Consider the following 23,941-nt stretch of genomic DNA (forward strand, 5'->3'; position numbering starts at 1 on the left):
GACACTTTGGTCCCAATTTGGATGTTTTCACTTAGGGGTGTACTCACTTTTGTTGCCAGTGGTTTAGACAATAATGGCTGTGTGCTGAGTTATTTTGAGGGGACAGCAAATTTACAATGTTATACAAGCTGTACACTCACTACTTTACATTGTAGGAGAGAGTAATTTCTTCAGTGTTGTAATATAATATAATACAATATTTACAAAAATGTGAGGGGTGTACTCACTTTTGTGAGATACTGTGTCTGTGTGTATATATATATATATATATATATATATATATATATATATATACCAAATCTTAACATATGTATCATCGCATTCCTATTTGTTTGGTGAAAACTGGTTTTGACTAGTTTCTGAGTCAATATCTAAATGGGTTGGAGACAAAGACCGTTTGAGCTCACCCAGGGCTCCGAGGGACAGAGTAGAGTGCCTGGGGAAACAGGATTGTCACTTCCAAGAATTTCAAATGCAGTTATGGGCTCCCCTGGACTTAAATGATGCTGTATTATTCTATTTTTATCGTCTGCAATACATCTTTAAATAGGCTAAATAAATTACTTTTTTTATTATACTACTTTTGAGTTGTTTGAATACATACACATATCTCAAAGGTTGAACATAGGAACCTGGAAATAATAAAGTTTAATCCTTTATTACATGCACCATGAAAACAAAGTGCTTACTATGCAAATCCTATTACTGAACTTCGAATTGTGCTCTGGCAACACCTTCCCCCTCAACTGCAATACAAACATTCCTCTTGGTCGGAGACACCCAATGTAATATATCAAAGTGGTATTGAACCCAAAACCAGATATGTAATATATTGCAGCTTACCATTACCAATCATTAGATATGGTGCTGTATTAGTTTTCTTTGTTTAAGCTTTTTTTTCCTGTTTTCCACTGGGGATCTGGCCAGTAACACATTTCCTGTATTATACAAGCACCACTCTGGATGAATGAACACAGGGGGAAGATTTGGAGAGCAATCTGGGGGGAGCGGGGAGTGTTAGAAGTACTAGCAGAGTTAAATACACTAACAAATTGAAGCTGAACCCAACTAATACATTATAATCAGTTACAGTAAACAGTTTTTCTTCGTTTGAGAAAAAATTACATATATAAAAGCTGATCATTTTTAGCACCCCAGGCAGTTTTAAATGGTCTGTCTCATCCCTGTAATTGCAGGAGAGCTGGCGTCCCATGACGTCACGTGACGTTAAACGGGGGCGGCGCCACCGAGTGTTGTACCTGTGTGGCCCTGTCCCTTGCCTATAAAAGAGCTGTCAAAGCTCAAGAGCATCATTCGGCGGAAGCGTCTTTTATTTTTTTTTATCCTGGGTGCGGCGAGTGTCGTTATTGACGATAGATTTACATCAAGGGACACTATTTTTTGATTTTTATTTTTGAATAAAGGACTTGTCAAAAACTGTGTTCCCATGTTGAGGGCATGTATCTTCCCATGTTGAGGGCAAGCGGCCTGGTATGGTTCAGGGGGGGGGGGATGCTCACTCATTACCCCCCTATCCTTGCCTGCCAGGCTGCATGCTTGAATAAGGGTCTGGCATGAATCTTTCGGGGGGGGGGGGGGTGGACCCCACGCCGTTTTTTTTTTTTTCATTTTTATTTATCTGTATTGCCAGGAGCCGACAATACATTACAGTTGCGAGCAAGTTTAAATTAAATTTTTTCCTTTAGAAATGTTAGTATTGCTGCAGCAGGCTCCTTATATTGTACAGATGCAGCACTTTACAGGTACATTAAGGGGACCCCCAGGCACGATATTTAAAGGAATTTTTCATTTTTGTTGTTTCACTTTAAGCACTATTAAAATCACTGCTCCTGTAAAAACTATTGTTTTTAAAAAAACAATGGTTGTCCCCATACATTTTTATGGCAATAACTTGCATATAAGCCTTTACAATTAGGACTTTTGATTTTTCATGTTCGTGTCTCATGGACTTTAATAGAGTTAGCATGTTTGCTAGAACTTTTTTCCCATTTGAATTATCACAAGTGGTGGAACATTGGTTGTATATTGCTTATGTGGGTCTGCCATGGTTACCGGTGACACCTTCAGCCCATTTAAGCTGAATACCCAAGTGTAAGATTTGAGTCAAGGACCAATCCGGCATCTTTGTGTTGTTTTGTTTATTTGATATTGAGGATGGGAGAAGGGAATGAGTGGGATACTCCTCTGGCTCAACTAGGTACAAATGGAACAATTTGGAGAAAAATGCCTTTCAGCACTGTCTTGACGTCGGCTGGATGCCGACCAACGCTTGCTGGCGCTTGAAAAACACTGACTTGCTTTACTGTACTTGAACTTGACTTTTGACACTCTGGTTAGCTCAAAAGTGCCAGACTGTACTGAGAACTGACACTCTGGTTAGCTCAAAAGTCACAAACACTGCTCCTTCCAGTCCTTCCTGACTGAGGTAGCCTCTGTATACTGCTTCTGCTGCTGCAACTCTCAACACTGTGCACTGCACACTGCATGCTGTACACTTTAACACTTCAGGGCCCAACCACTGGCGCCCCTTTATACTTCAGGGTCCTTTCACTAGGCACCCCCTCTACATATGCTCCTGCACCTACTAGCTAGCTCCTGGATCCCTATAACCTTCACCGGAGTGGTCCCCTCTCTCTAGGCAGACTCATGAACTGGGAATGCTTTCCTAAAAACTGGACCCCTCTCTGCTCCGCTGGTCCTCTGCACCGGATCCTCTCTGCAGCTCAGCTCAGCCTTCTGTCCCCTCTCACTAGGCAAGCCGCCTGGGACACCAATTCCTCTGACAGGAGGAGAGACAGCCACACTCTCCCTTCTTGGACTCTGCTTCTCGCCAAAGACGCTGCGTCATGTGCTCCCCTTAAACTTATACCCACTCCCAGAATGCTGTGTGGCAGAATCTGCCTTTCTGGGTTAGATACAAGCCTGAGTGTGCCATTGGCTGGGTTTCCTCCACTGCCCAATGAGTGCCCTCTCATTGAGCACAGTGGGGAGACTCCCCAGTCTCAACAGCCACACCTGGGAACCATGACAACCTAACTGAAACATGGCCCTGCTGTTAGGCAGACAAGGCCCACTATACTTTACCTAGCACCTACCTTGTAGGGTGCTAGACTTAACATTACCCGCATTGAAGCACAGTGAATGGGAATAAGTGTTTAGTTTTGTTTTGAAGAACTTTCACAATTGAAATGTTTTATTTTCGTTTTTTTTTTTGTAACCTTTTTGGGTTCATCACCTATTGCATATGTAACAGCACTTAAAGCTGTTACATCAACACATTCAGATTTCATATTTTTTGTTTATGGTTGGCACCATTTATATTGTTGGAAGCTTTTAGACAAGGATGTTCTAACTGTGTAAATATGACCATGTATTTAACCACAAAAATATAAAAACGTGCTGAAATGGCTGTTAGATAATGGTGTCTTAACAGCATAGCAGCCATGATTTAGCAGCAAGCAGCAGACAGCCAACTGGACACCTAGAGTCAGTCCAGGTGTCTGGCTAGTGGTCAGCTACTCGCTGCTAATTCACGGCCGCTATGCTGTTAAGACACCATAAGTCAGCAGCCATTTCAGCACATGTTGGTTTGCATCCATAGTATTTAAGCACTTTTATGCTTGTACCAACACCTTTTTGGCTGTTTGCCCATTGAAGGCATTTGGGCCACTGAATTGCAGCCCCTGGGGGCCCCAGCAGTTTTCCAGCCTGACTGGTTGTGCCCACCATTGCCGCCCCATGGTCTTACTGAGAGGCAGCTCTGCATCTCCATTGTGTTTTTTTATTTTTGCAGCTATGTACATGTTCATATTGTTTAAACTTCCTTTTACCTACATATATGCATCCCTGAAGAAGATCAAATAATTTTCTATTTGAAACGCGTAGGTTGTCTCTGTAGTTTACTTTCATGATCAAGGTAATATTCCAATACTGTTACTTTGTTTATTCCACACTGTATCAGCCACAATTATGTTTTTAACCCATCTACCTACTGTATCTAAAGAGTTGTTGTATATTGTAACAAAGATTTGTATACTTTTATGTAATTATACCTTGGAGTATTATTTGTCTGTAGTGCCTACAAATAGTCCCTTACCTTGGAGGGCATTCTGTTTCTCTATTTGATTTTGGGATGAAGGCACTCCAACTAACAATCCCATATTTAAAAAAAAAGAAACAAAATCATCACATCTAAGAATTCTGCAGTATGATAAATGTTTACTTCTGGGTTTAATACTGCTTTAATAGTTGAGAGGAACTGTGCCACCCCTTTAGAAGTGAGGCATTAGTTACTGAGCTCCCAAGGCGCTCTGCATAATAAATGTGAATTTGTACAGTATCTGCAAGAACTACAATGGTTTGAAAACCAACTAAATAGGAAAATTGATGATTTTTACATTTCCCTCAACATATGCAAGCAGGTCTGTCCAATATAAAAAGAATCATACACTTAACAAATTATGGCCAGCTGGATTTCTAAATTGCACAGTTCCCTGCATATCAGACGTATCCTTAGGCAAATATTCAAGAAATTCATAAAGTTATGGATCAGCGAATCTCACAATTCAGCTGTACTCTATGAGCCTGATAAAATTATATATATTTTGAATGCCATTTGTTAAAAGCATTGAAAGACTGTTTGGTGTTTTCAGAGGACCTATAGGGCAGTGCTGCAACAAGGTACTGTGTCATTTATGAGAAATGCCCCCCGCCCCGCCCCACCACCAATTTGTCTTGTTTCTGGTACATTAATTGTATTGTAACTGTATTGTCTTCCCTCACATTGTAAATCGCTGTGCAAACTGTTGGCGCTATATAAATCCTGTATAATAATAATAACTAGAAAACATACAATTTCCATGGAAATTGAAGTATTCTTGCTGCCACCGGTAGTCTCCAGCTGGAGTGGGCAGAGTAACTATGTGTGTGTGGGGGTGGCAGCAGTTTGTGTGGTGTGTGTGTTTAAGTGTGTGTGTGCTGTGTGTGTTGTGTGTGTGTGTGTTCAACCATTTAAGCCCCGGAAGATTTTACCCCCCTTCCTGACCAGGCCCTATTTTGCGATTCAGCATTGCGTGACTTTAACGGACAATTGCGCGGTCGTGCGACGCTGTATCTAAATTAATTTGACATCCTTTTTTTTCCCACAAACAGAGCTTTCTTTTGGTGGTATTTGATCACCTGTGCGATTTTTTGATCATGCGCTATAAACAAAAAAAGAGCGTAAATTTTGAAAAAATAACAATATTTTTTACATTTTTTTTATATGAAATTCCCAAAAAAGAAAATGTAAAAATCAAAATTTTTTAAACATTTTTGGCCAATTTGTTTTCTGCTACATATGTTTGGTAAAAAAAATCGCAATAAGCGTATTTTGATTGGTTTGCGCAAAAGTTATTGCGTTTACTAACTATGGGAAAGATTTTTATCATTTTTATTGTTTTTTTTTTTAACGAGTAATGGCGGCGATCTGCGATTTTTTTTGCAGGACTGCAACATTGTGGCGGACAGATCGGACCCTTGACTGACATTTTTGACACTTTTGGGGGTACCAGTGACATTACTACAGTAATCAGTGCTATACAGTACATATGCACTGTTACTGTAAAAATGACACTGGCAGGGAAGGGGTTAATTTTATTGGAGAGGGAGGGATTAAGTGTGTCCCTAGGGGTGTGTTTTTAACTGTGCAGGGATGTGGCTGTGTGTGTAACAGCAGAGATCAACGGTCCTACATAGCAGGACCAAATGATCTGTGCTGTTACACAGGGGAGAATGACAGGCAGCTGTGTTTACATTAGCCGCCTGCCATTCTCCCTCCGTAACTGACGATCGCGAGTGACCGGCAGACATCGGGTCTGCCGGTCACTCGCACGGAGGTGTTCGTGAACAAACGGGGGCCGCTCGCCCCCTATTGGCTTACAGGCTAGTGACGTACCGGTACGTCACTTTGCCTGCACGGGGCTGACCGCCACAGTATATATACTTGCGGCGGTCGGCAAGTGGTTAAGTGTGTGTGTGGCGTGTGTGTGTGGGAGTGGCAGCAGTTAAGAAATGTTGGCAGTTGGAAACAAACGGTCTAGATTACAAATAGGGCAGAGAAGAGCGGTTAAAAACAAACTGCTCCAAATTGCTCACTTCACTGGCTGTTGCCATCTTCAAATGGTCGTAGTTTTAAAAACTATAAATCCTACAGAGAAGAGCTTTATATTGTGAGAATCACAAGACCCAGAACTACATCTTTATGCATAGTATGTCTCTGAAATATTAAAAATGAAGGCACAGTCGCAGTTTAGAAATTGCCCTTCCAATTTAAGGTGGCTAGAGTGGAGTTTCAATGAATGTCAATGGGCGGCATGAGTTGCAAACAAATGGTCATATTGTGAAAACTATCAGGACTGTGGCTTAGCCGTGGACATTTTTAGTGGCAGCAGGGATAGCTGAACGTTTTGATATATGATTTGTGTAGGTGGGCTTGAAAATGAGGGAGTGATGGCAGTTTAGAAATCATGTCCTGATTTTTCAGCTCCCACTCTAGCTTTTGTCAGCTCCCACTCTAGTTTTGAACATTACGCCATTCATTCCTATGGGACCAATTTCGCCACAAAAACGCCGATATTTGGTGAACCATTCAGCGAAACGTTCCACAAAGTAATAGCACACCAATGGGGAACAATCCGCATGCGGGGGTTACGTTCCGGACCCAGCCGCGAAAAGTGAAAATCTGCGAAATAGAAAAACCCTATTAAAATGCATTGTAGGCATGTTTTTTTTTACTGTCACTGTACGTGTAAAAGCATTTTAAGGTCTTTAAACACACTTTTAAAACAATAGAAACTCATTTAAACACATAAAAGATACTGAGAGACATAGAAAGAGCTATGGAAAACACAAAAATATTTCATTTTTAATGATTTATATAGTAAAATAACATTACAAAAAAAAAAACGCAATATTCCGGGACCGCAAAAACGGAACCGCGATGGAGCGGGGGTTTACTGTATTACTGTCTATGTAGTGTAAAAACTATGGGAGGAGTTACTGTGGTAAATTTGGCAATAATAATAAAACTATATATGTGAGATAACAGTAAGTGGTCTTGCCATGCAAGAACACTTAATTAATCTGACTAGTTTCCCCTTGGCACATTAACCTGGCTATTTGTCCGTATGACTCACATGGCCGATGGTCATCTGCAACCTAAACCCCTGCTTGGATTTCTATCTTCTGCTCAGGTAACACATATCAGATAGGATTAACCATCTTACATCTTTAGTCATAAAAGGAATATGAACACATAAGTAGAACACAGAAAACAATGTACAGATACTTTCAATGTACTTCTTTCAGGCTTGCTAGCATAAGTTAAAATCCTTTCCAGTTTTACCACCACATATTTCTATATGTAAGTAGCACTGTCCCCTTGAGGGTTTGCTGGATGGTTTATTTATTTATTTTTTTACTATATTTTTTATTGTATTAATACATTTTACAATACAATCAATATAAAAAAAAGAAAAAAGAAGAAAAAAAGAAATTGAATTCTTGTGCCATGCTTATAACATTTTGATATACCCCCCCCCCCCTGATTACCCTATTCCATGAGTTTCCTACCCATTTTTCTAAGTATTTCTTATATGTTCTACATTTGGTTTTCCCATATTCGTATATAATCTCCGTTTTTTTAAAGTCTTTCCACTTTTTCCCCTTATATAGGTACCTGAAATAAATTTAAAAAAAAATAAAAACCAGTGTTGCAGCTTTCACTAAATCAGGGTCTTTGCAGTGATGAGGAAAAGGGAAGCAGCCATTTTGTTTATCAAATATTTACTTATGATTATCGGGCATGGATTTGTGATTAAGCGGATATATTGGATTTATCTTGTGTGAGAAGTCATATTTTAGAGCAGCTGTTGTGTTCAGCCCCTCATTTGCAAGATTGCTATCTCAAGTCTTTAAAGATTTGTTCAAGGAACTAAACTGGAAGTCACACATCTATGTGAATGGCCGTCCGCATACCAAAAGACTCCAAGATGGGACTTCAAAAGAAATTAGATAGCTAGGTGCCACCCATTGTAGTGTATAAAAGTGTATTACAAACCCTAGCCAGTTAGAGCAATGTTCATTAAGCCAACAGAATGTAATTTGATTGACTTGCTCTCCAAACATGGCTTCCTATCTACATGTTTGTCTAAATAAATATAATTTTCAATCTGGCTTCAACAGTCAAAATGTTATTGAAACCCGTGAGTTTTGGGATTACCCTTACAAATGGTCCTTCGTAGCCGGGTAGAGAAAATCCATGGACATGGCTAAAAGAAACAGGACAACACAAGTTGGGAATTCACGTCTTCAGTAAAAGGTAAGCTAACTTTATGCTTACTGCGATTTCCCCTTGTGTTGTGCTGTTTATGTAAGTCGATGTAATGGAGAAGTACCCTTCAAAAAAACCTTGGCTGTTGAATTTTATTATTTTAAATTTTTTTTTTTTTTTTTACTTTCCATACTATCTGTTACTTATTACTGTCCTTTGCATAAGTGTGTTCTGCTGAATGATTTGCCCTATTTCAGGAGCAATGTGTGGTTAGGTACGATTTCTGCAGTTCCTGCGATCGGGAGACCGACCAGGTCAGGAATCGGGTCTTCGGACTCAAGATCATTCATAACTTGTGATTGATAAAGTACTATATGTGGTGGGGCCCTGGTTTATTGCCAAGGGTGATGGGCTGCTTAAAAAACAGCACTGCTTGAAACATTCGTACTAGTATGATTGAGAAAACTGTCTTCCCATTCTCTTCTGCGTGATTCTTCATAAAATCACACAATAAGCAGGAGTACTGTCTTCTCTATTTCACAACAGTGCCTATAAACTGAAGTGGAAGACTTTTTAGGAAAGCACAACTATCAGGTTATATACTCTCTCTCTCTCTCTCTTTCACAGATTTATCCTATTATACTGCACCATTTTTTGGAATATGTTTTGCTGTGTGTCCTGCATATGAGTGGTTGGTTGCTGAAAAAGGAGTGCTTTTTACATTCTTCAACTATTTTAATACTGAACACCCTAATTAATTTGTGTGCATGTATAGTCTGGTATAGATCCTGGGCAAGGATTGGGGCCAGATATATAGTTCCTGCTTTTACCTAGGTACTTTTGTGTCTGTGTGACTTGGTGACCTGGTAATAGGTTAATTCTTCAGAAGTCTCATCACCGTGTGAGATGGGGAATTGTACCACCGTGTACACCTCAAATGAGGATCTGTGTGATCCCACTGTGAACCCTTCCTAATCGCCAAAGATATTGCCCATCAGTCTGTGTGACTGAGTTGTAACTTTGGAGCAGGAGACAGTTCGTTCCCTGAAGAAATGGAACTAAGGCACACAGGGGTTTTGTACCCCTAGAACCCCAAGTTCTCCAAAGAATGTAAAAAGTACGATCCAAGTGTTTTCAAATGAAGCAACAGCAGGCACTAGATAAATGGATAAATGCAAGTGAACAGTGTGAAAACATGGTGAAGAGGAGATTGAGGGGAACCAATGAGAAATTTGAATGAATACAGATGTAAAAAAACCTAATAATAATAATATTGCTTAAATAACTGTAGGCACACTGTACCCTGAACTACCACCTAGACCGCTTATAATGACCTAAGTATAGGCATAGATTAGACCCTACTGTACACAAAAAAAAAAAAAAAAAGAGAGGAAAGATGAGACCTACTGAACTGGACTAGGTACAGTCCAGAAGTAGAGAAAGTGCAGCTTTATTAGAGAAATGTACTAATATTTTTGTCTACAGGTTTTAACTAGCTAATTGCAAGAGTATATTATGCTGGATTGGCCATACATGTTACAATTTTTGTTGTACAATTTTTCTGTTAGATTTACCACAAGCAACATAATATGAGGTCAAAGCTAAACACTTTCACCTGTATCCAATTAGGCAGGCCTTTGTACTACATAGTTGAAGGTAAATTTCAAGAAAAAAAAAAAAAATATTGTACAGAAAATTGTATGAAAATTGTATCGTGTATGGGCAACCTTAGTCGTGTAGAGGTGTATGAGATTAATGGATTGTTGTTATGTTGTGTTCTAATAATGTTCCTAAAGTGCTGTATCAGCAAAACATTTGTTACACTTAATGAATATTGGTTGCATAATGATTTGTTTTGTGTTTATGACTTTTAAAGTGATGTGCCTTTGCCACAAGTACAACTAAAGGTAAATCAGTGCTATGCTGGTCATGGCAACTTTTAGAAGCAAGAAAATATATTTGGTGTGTAAAGTGTGACCTTAAAAGGACTAAAAATGTTATTTTTATTTCTAAATCGTGAGCAATTTGAACTTTTAAAATTGTGTGAATGTACAGTCATTTTACACTCGTGAAAATTGTGAATATAAACCCTTGCTGGGGTGGCTAATCATGTGATCATTGGAGGCACATCCAATGCAGTTAATAAAATTAATTAAAAGAAGGAAAGTGATGTTAAAGCATTTAGTGACATGTAAAAAAAGTATTTTCACAAATGTCGTTTAAAGTTTGAAATTCAGGAGCTCTGTCTTAGTTTAAAGTTGCTGAAACCCCCCCCCCCCCCCCTCTACTTTGACACAGGTTTGTTGCAAGGCTTGTGAGTGTGAACAGCTGTATTGTCATGCAAATTGACTGAGCTGAGTAAACTTTTATATGAAAGTACAAAAGAATATGTTAATTGTATATACAGATGTGTAGTAACTATAATCTTTGCTTTTGTAGAAAAAAAAAAAAAACAGTTTTTGAAGAATGCTCCAATGTGTCCAAATATGGTGAAGTATAACTTGCTTGTAGCCAAACGGGAAATTAATAATGTTTATTTTTGAGCTGCTCATTTTTTTAACCATGGTGAACAATAATATATATATTTTTTTTAATTTATGGTATACCATAAAATATAAATAAATAAAAATCCACGTGGTAATAATTAATTTGACGTCAACAATTTTTGGTATTAGAGAAGTGCACTGTTAGGAAGGAAAATGTTTGACATGCTTACTGTATGCTAAATTCCTCTAACCGTTGGTTTATTTTTAGGAGGAAAATATAATGTTTTGCTACTAATTTTTTTGATGCTTATCTCTCAGATAAATTGTATGCCCTGGTTTTATTAATTTGGGACTTTCGGAACAGAGGCAGATCACAGCCTTCAAAGACAGTTCACCAATGGAAGTATTGTTTCCAAATTGTTTAATTCTGGTTTATTAAACTGTTTTCATATGTAAATGTTTATGGGTTTCATCCCCATATAGCTAATATTGGCGTTGTACTGCTTGTAGCAGTTTCTAATTTCTTATTAATTGGGAGTCAGATATTTGATGTGTTCTAATCTGACATATATGAGCTCTGGCATTAATGAGTTTCTATGCCTTAGATAATTAAGCATCTCCTGTCTTAAAATTACCTGCCTTCCTGTAAGCCCTGAAACCCAGTGCTGCACTATACTCCTGCCATTCTGGTAAATATTGTATTCTGTGTTATCCAAGTTTTTGTCTCTGCATTTACATGTTCCTGGGCTACTGTAGGGTTGTTGATCCCAGCCATAGGCGATAGGCCCCCCCTTTGAGACAGCCTATTGTTCATGATAAGTGTTTCCTTTGAATTCAGGATAGTGTACACAGTTTAGTGTGGATGGTGGTTGAATAACGCATTATATGAAATGAGAATGATTTCTCTTTGTATTAAGACATTTTTGTTTTCTTTTCTTCTAGGTCTTATTACCCTTCACAACATAGATTTACTTCAGCAGAAAAAAACTCAACAGCTTTATGGACATTTTTTTGTTAATGATCTAATGTTGGACTAACAATCTGAGTGACGCCATCTTCAACAAAAAATACCCTCCTTCTTTCCTGCACGTTATGACATCACCACAAACAGCATTGATGGAGAAGAGCGCTTTAAAAAAAGCCTTTTAATATCTGAAGAACTTTGATACTTGTCATGTCAGCTGTCTAGAAAAGTTAAAGCTCAGTTTGCTATGATTGCAAAAAGATCTGCACACCTACCGGAAGTTTATTGTCATGTGGACTGCGATGGTCCTGAAGAGAAGAATATTATGTATGAACATTGTATGAGTTCTTAGGTGTTGCAGTGGAGTCTTATGGAGGACTAGCTGTCAAAGGAGGAGTCAACAAAGGACTTGGCGTTCATACACTGTTAGACCAACACATCATTTTTTTTTAGACTTTTTGATTTTTAGGTTCGTTTTGTCACATTTTTATTTTTGAATATTTTGTATATTTTAGCCTTGACAAAGCAAAGTGAGATTTTTCTGCAGAAGTAAATGGGATACATAATTCAGGAGAAATATGAACTAGAAAAATATATATATTTAAACTAAGATTGGGCAGTTGGAGGGAGATGTCCGGGAATTCAGAAGGGATTGATAGCAATTGTAATTTTATCTGCTTTTCTTAAAAATGCATTTTATGTTAGGTTTTGTATGTGTTATGAGACCTAGTTTGTTCCTTATTCCTCATATCAGCACCTCCAAGATCCACATCTGGGTAAGCCATACGTGGCTTTAACAGTTACCAAAAGTGACTGTGATGTGAGATCACCACACAGGGACAGCAGAGCGGAAACCTCTACACTGTTAATGGTCACAGGCCCAACTCTTCACTACAAATAGTGTGTGGATTGCTTGAGATAGCAGTGATATGTTTCCAGAACTCCAATGTAGGAAGGGACAGTTTTGTTTGTGGCAATATATATTGCCAACAGGAGGATTATTGATGAGGAAAAGGGAAGCAGCCATTTTGTTTATCAAATATTTACTTATGATTATCGGGCATGGATTTGTGATTAAGCGGATATATTGGATTTATCTTGTGTGAGAAGTCATATTTTAGAGCAGCTGTTGTGTTCAGCCCCTCATTTGCAAGATTGCTATCTCAAGTCTTTAAAGATTTGTTCAAGGAACTAAACTGGAAGTCACACATCTATGTGAATGGCCGTCCGCATACCAAAAGACTCCAAGATGGGACTTCAAAAGAAATTAGATAGCTAGGTGCCACCCATTGTAGTGTATAAAAGTGTATTACAAACCCTAGCCAGTTAGAGCAATGTTCATTAAGCCAACAGAATGTAATTTGATTGACTTGCTCTCCAAACATGGCTTCCTATCTACATGTTTGTCTAAATAAATATAATTTTCAATCTGGCTTCAACAGTCAAAATGTTATTGAAACCCGTGAGTTTTGGGATTACCCTTACAGCAGCAATCCCTTAAATTGCTAAAACAAGGACTGTGAACAAAAAAAACAAAAAAAAAAACAGGGATGTGCATTCCTCAATAATTCAATAAATTCTTTATTAAGCAAAGATAAAATGACAAATGATGCACTCACATGCTCCCAGAATGACACCAAGCTCATCACACAACTATGGGAAATCAGCTTTAGAACCTCTGTATGGATGCAACTAGATGTAATCCACTTGGCTAAAGGCTCTTCTCCCTGTGTCTGTGTGTTTGGAAGGAAAGAGTTGCTGGGAGCCAGCCACAATAGTGGCTTGTGTATGACAGACACCAGGAATATGGTGGACCTACAATCATTAAGTGGAGTGGCGTGCACTTAAGGGAGGTTGTGTTTAAAAAACAAAACACAGAGCGCTATGAAGACCTCCAGCATATGAAGGGTAGATGAACAAATCTAATAAGCAGCTAAAATCAGGGAAGGGAAGGGGGGGGGAAGGGAGAAGGAGGGGGGAGGAGGTGAGGGAAAAGGAAAAAGGAAAAAATAGGCATAGGCAATAAAAGGGATGTAGCTGCAAATGGACATAAGCATGAAATGGTACCATTCAATTGGGGACAATGAGATACCATAAGTATGTGTATGATCCTAAAAGGGATAAAGTCCGTAGGCACTGAGCTGCTCTTCCACAGATGAGGAGGAAGAATCTGTATGGACAAAAAGAAGAGGGGAGAAGCGCTCTAAGTGCAGACAATTTATTGCAGATAACAAGGCAGGTAATATACACTCACTAGACGTGAAGACTGAAAAGCTGTGTGTGTCAAAGCAATCCTGCAGCCATCCTCTGGAGGGTGTCCTCTGTTCACAGGAAGCCGTATGCAGTTCTAACACTGGCGGTGGGAGGGAAGGAAGCCGGCTGTCTCCCACAACATCAGCGGTGAGCGGTCAAGCGGCTCGGATCTGCGGCTCCGTGTTGCGAGTGATGGATGGAGGTACTCTCATCGACAGGGATGGTGGGATCTGTCTAATGTGTTACGGCATGCACGACGCGTTTCTGAGCATGCGCGGGGTCATCTACACCCGGCGCGCTCTTTCATCAGGTGCTAGAGTGCCGTAGTCTCTGTGGGGCTTTTGTAGTGCTGAACAGGAGGATAATTGGGCACAGCTGAAGCAAGGGGATGGCAACCGCCCACAGTACTGAGCAATGACCTAACCAATCAGACATTTTTTGTAGCTGTGGGGGAAATTAAAAACAACTTGGAAGTGGAGTGTGATCGGTCGGCTGCCCTTAAATACACATGTATAAGGGCTAGACAACCGCTTATCACAGTAAATAGCAAACAATTAGGCAATAAAAAATATATAATATATATAAAATAGGGTTAAGCCCAGGTTCATCAAAGCACATGAAGAACATATAAAACGTTCCAGGTTTAAAATGGATACAATCATTAAAATATAAAAGTTGTAATAAAAAGCATATTTAAAAAGTATATTTTAAGAGCAAATGCACAATATATTGCTAATGTAGTGACAAAATGATACCTATACAGGCTGTGGTATGGAGGAACATATAAGCGAATGAAACAGAAAAAAGGGGGGGGGGGTAAGAAAGACTCATATATTGAATAAGAAAATGGAGGATGGATATAACCCATATGTAGGTGTGCATATGTATACCCTAATAATTCTATTGTGTAAAGGATTTTTATATGGATTACCAACTAAGATACCGCATATATGATGTATAGGGAAATAAGCCTTCTGATTGTTCAGTAGGTAAGACCATATAAAATTTATATAAAAGATTTATATACAAGAACCATGACTAAAGTATATATATTTAAAATTCATCTAATATGATGCGATGAAGGAATACGTTTACTCCATCAGAGTGTATTAAAGACCAACAGAGAACCCTGATAGTAGTTATAAGATAGTGTGCACGTCTAATTCTTCATTTAACCCTCGAGGAGCGAGAACATCTAACGTGTAGATCCAGAAAGTCTCTCGCATACATAATTTGGAAAAGCGTTCTCCCTCCGGCAAGTCTTTGGGAATGGATTCGATAACCCAAATTTTAAGTCCCTCGGTGGATTTTCCATGGATTTCTGAAAAATGTCGAGGGACACTATGAAGGTTACATCCACCTTCAATAAGACGGCGGTGTTTGCCGAATCGTTGTCTAACTGGTCTGATGGTTCGACCTACATAGAGCAACTGGCAGGGACATATCAGACAATAAACCACATAGTCAGTGGAGCAGTTGAAAAAATTGTCCAAGACATAGGTTTTGTCATTATGTGTAAAGTTCTTTTGGCCATGTCGCACAAAACTACACATTTTGCATAACTTTTTACGGCAAACATACATGCCTTTCAGGGGGATCATCCATGACAGATGATTAGTGACCTTGATGTTCTTTAATTTGCTGGGTGCTATTTTGTTTTTCAATGTGGTAGCCCTCCTATAAGTTTTTTTTTTTTTTTTTCCAATAAAAGCTTTTATTGAGAAAAATAGTCAACAGTAACAAATAATGATGTAAACAGTATGGTAGCACATCAGCATAAAATATTTAGACGTTTCAGTACATAATAATTGAGGAATATGTAATATTAGCGTTGTACACTGACAAGTCCAAAACAGTCAACAAGTAGGCAACCAACGTGACCAATTATGGTGTAGATTGGTAAGGACCACTACACCAGGAGGCCTAGAAGGCCAGAAGGAAGGAAGAAAGAAAGAAGAAGAGAGAAGGATTGAAGAGAGGAAGAGTAAGATGGATGATGGAGAGGAGGTGACGAGAGCAGGTAAAAGGGTCGGGGGTTCTAATCAAAGTACTCAAGTATAGTCATAGCAAAGTTTCAATCTTTAGCTTATACGATCAATAAGCACAGTGAAAGTGGATCAAACTACAGTAAGGTCAAGTGTCAGATCCGATTAGTGTGGGATCATTTTGCGGAAATCAGCAGACAATGTAAAAATCACCCAAGGTCTCCACATTTCATGAAAGGCAGCATCTGATTCTTTTCTAATAGCAACAGTCTCTTCCATATCATGTATAAGTTTTACCTTATCAGCCCAATCTTTGGCAGAAGGGGTGTTTTGTGTGTTCCATTGAATGGGTATTTCCGCTTTGGCAGCATTTAGTAGATGCCTAACCAAGGAGTGTTTATATTGTTTATATGAGAGGCTGTTTACATGGAGTAGGCAACAAGCAGCATCGAGGACTACAGAAGTGTCAGTTATATGTTTAATAAGACCTATGATCTTGTTCCAGAAGGGTTTAATCAAATCACATGACCACCAGAGATGTGCAAACGTGCCTTTTTGTTTCAGGCATCTCCAGCAACGATCGGAACGATGTGGGGACCAGGTTTGTAGCTTCACCGGGGTGATATACCACTGTGCCAAAATTTTAAAGGATGTTTCTTGAATTTTCGTGCTCAGTGAGCATTTGTGCGTAAAAACGCACGCTTTTTCCCATTTTTTGTCTGAAATTGAGCAATTTAACTCTTTTTCCCACAATGTTTTGTATTTGTCTGGAGTCTGTGTCAGATTGCACATAATCCATTTGTATGCTTGTGAAGTGGTTTTGTAACAAGGTGACTGGTCCCCACAAAGTTTTTCGAAAGCCGTAAGAGGTTTTGTTAGAGCAAGTCTGTGTTTGTTGTTTCGTATGAAGTCATGAATTTGGAGGTACTTCCAAAAGGAAATTTTGTTGTTCACAGGTCTATTTCTATTAAACTCCTCAAAAGGTAGTATCTTATTTCCTTGAAAGCAATCTTTAACCCGTAAAATGGAATCTGATATGGGGGTCTCTGAATTTTTATAATTAAAGTCTGCGCCAGGTGGGAAATCTGGGTTGCCAATAATTGGCGTCATGGGGCCTGGACTCGTGGCTAGTTGGTGTCTATTAGCTAATCCATTGAAGATTGATAGCGTGTTAAATATTAGTGGGTGATGATTGACCTCGACAGGGTAATTAGAGGGGTCCGACCAGATCAAGTTTTGGGTTGGAAATTTCGAGCACTTCCTTTCCAAATCCACCCAGTCTTTTTGGTGAGCATGGCAATGCCAGTCTACTACCCTGGTGATATGAGTGGCATGGTAGTATTTCATAAAGTCTGGTAAGCCCAGGCCTCCGCTGGGTTTAGGTATGTGCAGTCTTTGTAAGTTAATTCTGGGCTTTTTATGTGCCCATACAAACTGTCTCTGGGTGTGAGCGAGGTTCTTAAAGAAAACAGAGGGGATTTTAATGGGGAGCGCATGAAACAGGTAAAGCAGCCTGGGTAGTATAACCATTTTTAAAATTGCGGCTCTTCCGAACCAGGAAAAATTTTTAGAATTCCATTTGTGTAGGTCTCCCTTAATTTTCTTCAAAAGTGGTTCAAAATTCGCACTATAGAGGGACTCAATATGGGGGGTGAGCTTAATACCTAGGTATTTAAGGGATCCGGGTTCCCACTTGTAAGGACAGTTACTTTGAGTCATTTTTTTTAATTTATCGGACAGAGAAATGTCCATGGCTTCCGATTTTGAGTGGTTAACCTTGAAATTGGATAAATAGCGAAAATCTCGAAATTTGAGGTTCAAATTAGGTATAGAAATATGGGGTTGAGTAATGTAGAATAGAAGGTCATCCGCATAAGCTGATACCTTATAGTCTCTACCTCTAATTTGGAAACCATGAATCGCCGGTTCGGCATTTACATGTCTGATCAGGGGTTCTAGGGCTAAGATAAAGAGGATCGGAGAAAGAGGACATCCTTGTCTCGTCCCATTGTGTAGGTGTATGGGAGATGAAAGGATGTTATTAACTTTGACCTTTGCAATTGAGTCAGTGTATAGAGATCCGATCCAATTCATCATGTTATTACCCAGACCTATGTGCCTACAAGTGGCCAACAGGTAGTCCCAGGCCACCCTGTCAAAGGCTTTTTCGGCATCTGTGGATAAAATAAGGCCTTCCAGTCCACCTCTACGAGTTTCATGGATCAGATTGAGGGATTTTATAATATTGTCTCTAGCCTCGCGGCCAGGCATAAAGCCTACCTGTTCGGGTCCGATGACAAGGTGCAGTAGGGGTCTTAATCTGTTGGCTAGAATTTTCGCTAAAAGCTTTACGTCAATATTTAAAAGTGAGATGGGTCTGAAGTTGGCGCAATCCGTTGGGTCTTTGTCCTTTTTTGGGATGACTGTTATATGTGCGGTGAGGAACTCTGCGGATGGTTTGGTTTGTTTTGAGAGGATGTTTAGTGCGTCAGTAAGGGGGGTCACTAACGTTGTGTCGAATGTTTTATAATATTGGGACGTTAGTCCATCCGGACCTGGACTCTTTCCATTTTTGAGGTCTTTAATGGCTGAATGGACTTCAGCTGGGGTAATGTCTTTTTCTAGTTCAGATATGTCTGAATGTTCCAGAATAGGTAATCCACTGTCTTTAATGTATTGTCGGATTAGCTGGTCCCTAGGTCCAACCAAGTTGGGGGGTCGAGCTCCTATAAGTAACTTTTGGCTTGTCCAAAATGACCGAGTTCAAGTGGGGGTCTTGTTTTAGGATATCCCAGTGTTTTGATAGGATTTTTTCCATTTTTCTATACTGACAATGGAACTTAGTGACAAAACGAACAGGATGATGTTCGCTCTTGGCCCTAGAACTAGGATGTTTTCCTGGAAGATAGGCCTCATAGGCTGAGTTTACCAGATCGTCGGGGTAGCCCTTCTCTGAAAATTTTTTCTTTAAGTGTTCACTTTGAGTTAAATAATCTCCATCTCTGGTACAGTTCTGTCTAAGTCGACAGAACTGGCCTTTTGGTATATTTTTCGTCCATTGGGGGTGATGGCAACTCTTATAATGGAGATATGAATTACCTCCCGTGGGTTTGATATAATTTTTAGCATGTATCTGATGTAGCTCATGTCCCAATTCCAGATCTAAAAAAGGCATAGAATCTGGATGTGAGACTGACGTGAACGATAGGCCCAAAGAGTTGTTGTTGCAGTGGCTGACAAAACCGTCGATCTGGGATGCGGAACCATCCCAGATGACGATAATGTCGTCAATATACCGCCCAAAAAAGACGATGTGTTGAGCGAATGGTTTGTTCTGCCAAATGTATCTAAGTTCCCAATAGCCCATGGTCAGATTCGCATATGAAGGAGCAAAGTTAGCTCCCATGGCTGTGCCATTTATCTGCAGATAAAACGTGTTCTCAAGCTGAAAATAGTTGTGGGTTAGGCAGAAATGTGTCGCCTCCAAAATAAAAGAAACTTGGTCATGATGTAGGGAGGAATCTAATAGGAGAAAATGTTGTAATGCTTGTAAGCCTATACTATGGGGGATAGATGTATACAAGGAGCTAACATCTAACGATAGCCACGAGTAACTATCTTCCCATCTATATGGCGTGATCTGCTCCAATAGGTGGCCCGAGTCTCGTATGTACGATTGCAGACTTTGGGCCAAGGGCTGTAAAAAGACATCAATAAACTGTGAGAGGCCACTAGTGACGCTATTCATTGCTGCAACGATAGGTCTCCCTGGGGGATGAAGGGGGTCTTTATGGACCTTTGGCAGATGGTAGAAGTATGGAGTATTATAATACTCCTTTTTCAAAAAGGCCGCCTCATCCTTATTAATCACTTATTTGGATAGTGCAGAACCTACCAGTTGTTCGACCTCAATTTTATATATGGGCAATGGGTCTTTTGAGAGCCTCAAGTATGTTTTTTCGTCACTTAATAGTTAAAGGGCTTCGTTCACGTAATCAGTTTTATTCTGTAGGACAATGCCCCCACCTTTGTCTGCAGATTTGATAATAAGATCAGAGTTATCGGAGAATCTCTTAAGGGCCTGGGATTGGCCATTATAAGAGTTGCCATCACCCCCAATGGACGAAAAATATACCAAAAGGCCAGTTCTGTCGACTTAGACAGAACTGTACCAGAGATGGAGATTATTTAACTCAAAGTGAACACTTAAAGAAAAAATTTTCAGAGAAGGGCTACCCCGACGATCTGGTAAACTCAGCCTATGAGGCCTATCTTCCAGGAAAACATCCTAGTTCTAGGGCCAAGAGCGAACATCATCCTGTTCGTTTTGTCACTAAGTTCCATTGTCAGTATAGAAAAATGGAAAAAATCCTATCAAAACACTGGGATATCCTAAAACAAGACCCCCACTTGAACTCGGTCATTTTGGACAAGCCAAAAGTTACTTATAGGAGGGCTACCACATTGAAAAACAAAATAGCACCCAGCAAATTAAAGAACATCAAGGTCACTAATCATCTGTCATGGATGATCCCCCTGAAAGGCATGTATGCTTGCCGTAAAAAGTTATGCAAAATGTGTAGTTTTGTGCGACATGGCCAAAAGAACTTTACACATAATGACAAAACCTATGTCTTGGACAATTTTTTCAACTGCTCCACTGACTATGTGGTTTATTGTCTGATATGTCCCTGCCAGTTGCTCTATGTAGGTCGAACCATCAGACCAGTTAGACAACGATTCGGCAAACACCGCCGTCTTATTGAAGGTGGATGTGACCTTCATAGTGTCCCTCGACATTTTTCAGAAATCCATGGAAAATCCACCGAGGGACTTAAAATTTGGGTTATCGAATCCATTCCCAAAGACTTGCCGGAGGGAGAACGCTTTTCCAAATTATGTATGCGAGAGACTTTCTGGATCTACACGTTAGATGTTCTCGTTCCTCGAGGGTTAAATGAAGAATTAGACGTGCTCACTATCTTATAATTACTATCAGGGTTCTCTGTTGGTCTTTAATACACTCTGATGGAGTAAACGTATTCCTTCATCGCATCATATTAGATGAATTTTAAATATATATACTTTAGTCATGGTTCTTGTATATAAATCTTTTATATAAATTTTATATGGTCTTACCTACTGAACAATCAGAAGGCTTATTTCCCTATACATCATATATGCGGTATCTTAGTTGGTAATCCATATAAAAATCTTTTACACAGAAAATAGAATTATTAGGGTATACATATGCACACCTACATATGGGTTATATCCATCCTCCATTTTCTTATTCAATATATGAGTCTTTCTTACCCCCCCCCTCCCCCTCCCCCCTTTTTTTCTGTTTCATTCGCTTATATGTTCCTCCATACCACAGCCTGTGTAGGTATCATTTTGTCACTACATTAGCAATATATTGTGCATTTGCTCTTAAAATATACCTTTTAAATATGCTTTTTATTACAACTTTTATATTTTAATGATTGTATCCACTTTAAACCTGGAACGTTTTATATGTTCTTCATGTGCTTTGATGAACCCGGGCTTACCCCTATTTTATATATATTATATATTTTTTATTGCCTAATTGTTTGCTATTTACTGTGATAAGCGGTTGTCTAGCCCTTATACATGTGTATTTAAGGGCAGCCGACCGATCACACTCCACTTCCAAGTTGTTTTTAATTTCCCCCACAGCTACAAAAAATGTCTGATTGGTTAGGTCATTGCTCAGTACTGTGGGCGGTTGCCATCCCCTTGCTTCAGCTGTGCCCAATTATCCTCCTGTTCAGCACTACAAAAGCCCCACAGAGACTACGGCACTCTAGCACCTGATGAAAGAGCGCGCCGGGTGTAGATGACCCCGCGCATGCTCAGAAACGCGTCGTGCATGCCGTAACACATTGGACAGATCCCACCATCCCTGTCGGTGAGAGTGCCTCCATCCATCACTCGCAACACGGAGCCGCAGATCCGAGCCGCTTGACCGCTCACCGCTGATGTTGTGGGAGACAGCCGGCTTCCTTCCCTCCCACCGCCAGTGTTAGAACTGCATGCGGCTTCCTGTGAACAGAGGACACCCTCCAGAGGATGGCTGCAGGATTGCTTTGACACACACAGCTTTTCAGTCTTCACGTCTAGTGAGTGTATATTACCTGCCTTGTTATCTGCAATAAATTGTCTGCACTTAGAGCGCTTCTCCCCTCTTCTTTAAGGGAGGTTGTGTTGGTTGCCATAGTTTTGAGGTCACGAGACACATCAGACGGACACAGGTTAAGCATGCCTGATGTAGATAATAGCTTCAGCTGTGCCAACTCTACACACTAGTATGGTGCTGATTTACATATCACATGTGAGAGGTGGTATTAAAGCCAAACATACAGCAAGACCAAGGTGGGATGGAGTAGATGTTTGCTGTGTATCACAACACAAGATTCTGATACTGCCAGTTGGGAGCATCTGAGACCAATAGGCAATATGCAAATAGAAGTAAGAGTTTGCTGGGAGTAATATGGGCTTTGTTGCCCACTCATCTCCCACCAATGCGCCCTTGGCCACCTCATCTTTTTCTACCTATTGATAAAGTGTAGTTCTTTATTTTTGGGCAAATTAAAACATTTTTGGACAAAAGGTAATCAAAGCTGCAACTGTTAACAGGGAAGAGGTGACAATGATCTACATCACATTATTTTTTGCCCTACTTTTCATAAGTAATAGCTATAATTTATAGGATATTTTTAGGATAATACTGTTATTTTGTGGCCTTAGCTGTAATTTTAGGTCTTGTGAGGCCCTGGATCTCTTCCTTTGCTGCACCTTTTATGGAAATACACATTCTTCAACCCGCAAGAGATCATCTGATGGTGGGTCTGTAGTAAAAATATGCTCTGAAGCTACAAATTAACATTTTTAAATTAAATGAAGATATGGCAGTCTCTTGTCATGATTTTTAAATGTTAAATGGTTTTCGAGGATATTTTAACATGCATTCTTTCACAACCTGGAAAGTTTGTAGGCCAAGTTGGTTTTCCTCTTTAAAGCGGAACTTTACCTATAACAACTTGATAAAAAATAATATTCTTTAGCAAGCATATATTCCACATTAATAATTATGCTACCAAAATAACAGTTGCATTTATCAAATATGTTCAGCAGCATGAACAAGTAAAGGTACACATAAACCAAATCGAGCAGTCAATAAACAACAAAATAAACACCAAAGATAAATAGTCATAGGAGTCATACAACATTATTCCAAAACAGTTCCATGAATAGTCTAAAAAACAGCCTAGGGAAATGTGGCATCAAAAATCCGACTTTATCACGGATTGGCTCAGAGCTAAAAGAAGGGGGACAAGGAGAATAGAGGTGCATGGTAACTAAGGGAAAAAGGAAGAAGGGGGAGAAAGAGAGGGGGAACGAGAAGGAAAGGGGAAGGGAGGATGAAGATGGGGGGGAGGGGGTAAGACAGAGGAAAAAGAGTAGTGTGGGTAGGTAGGGTAGCACACACAAGTTAAAAGAGATAACCCTTAATTATATACCATTCATCACCTAAACAATAATGCCCTGCACCTCTATCCAGCCAGCCCAAATTTAGTTGAATTTAGCAGGACAGTTTTGGCTGATGTATGTAAACTTATATAGGGAAGGAGCTCCGTTGACTGCTGCTTTTCAGCCAGACACCGTGGGTGGAGTAAACATTTTCTATTTCAGCAGGATTTCCCTTCTAGCATTATAGGCCGAAAATAAAATAAATAGTTTAACATGTTTAGAGGTCCTCACAAAATCAGTGAATCATATTAGCAGCACCAAGGGGTCCATAGGGACAGATAAGTCACCAACTGTGTTAATTGTATCCAATACCCCTGCTCAAAAATGATACAACCTGGAGCAAGACCAAAACATGTCAGCAAACCTG

Source organism: Pelophylax lessonae (assembly GCF_965119305.1).
Source record: "Pelophylax lessonae genome assembly, chromosome: 8".
NCBI classification, from domain to species: Eukaryota; Metazoa; Chordata; class Amphibia; order Anura; family Ranidae; genus Pelophylax; species Pelophylax lessonae.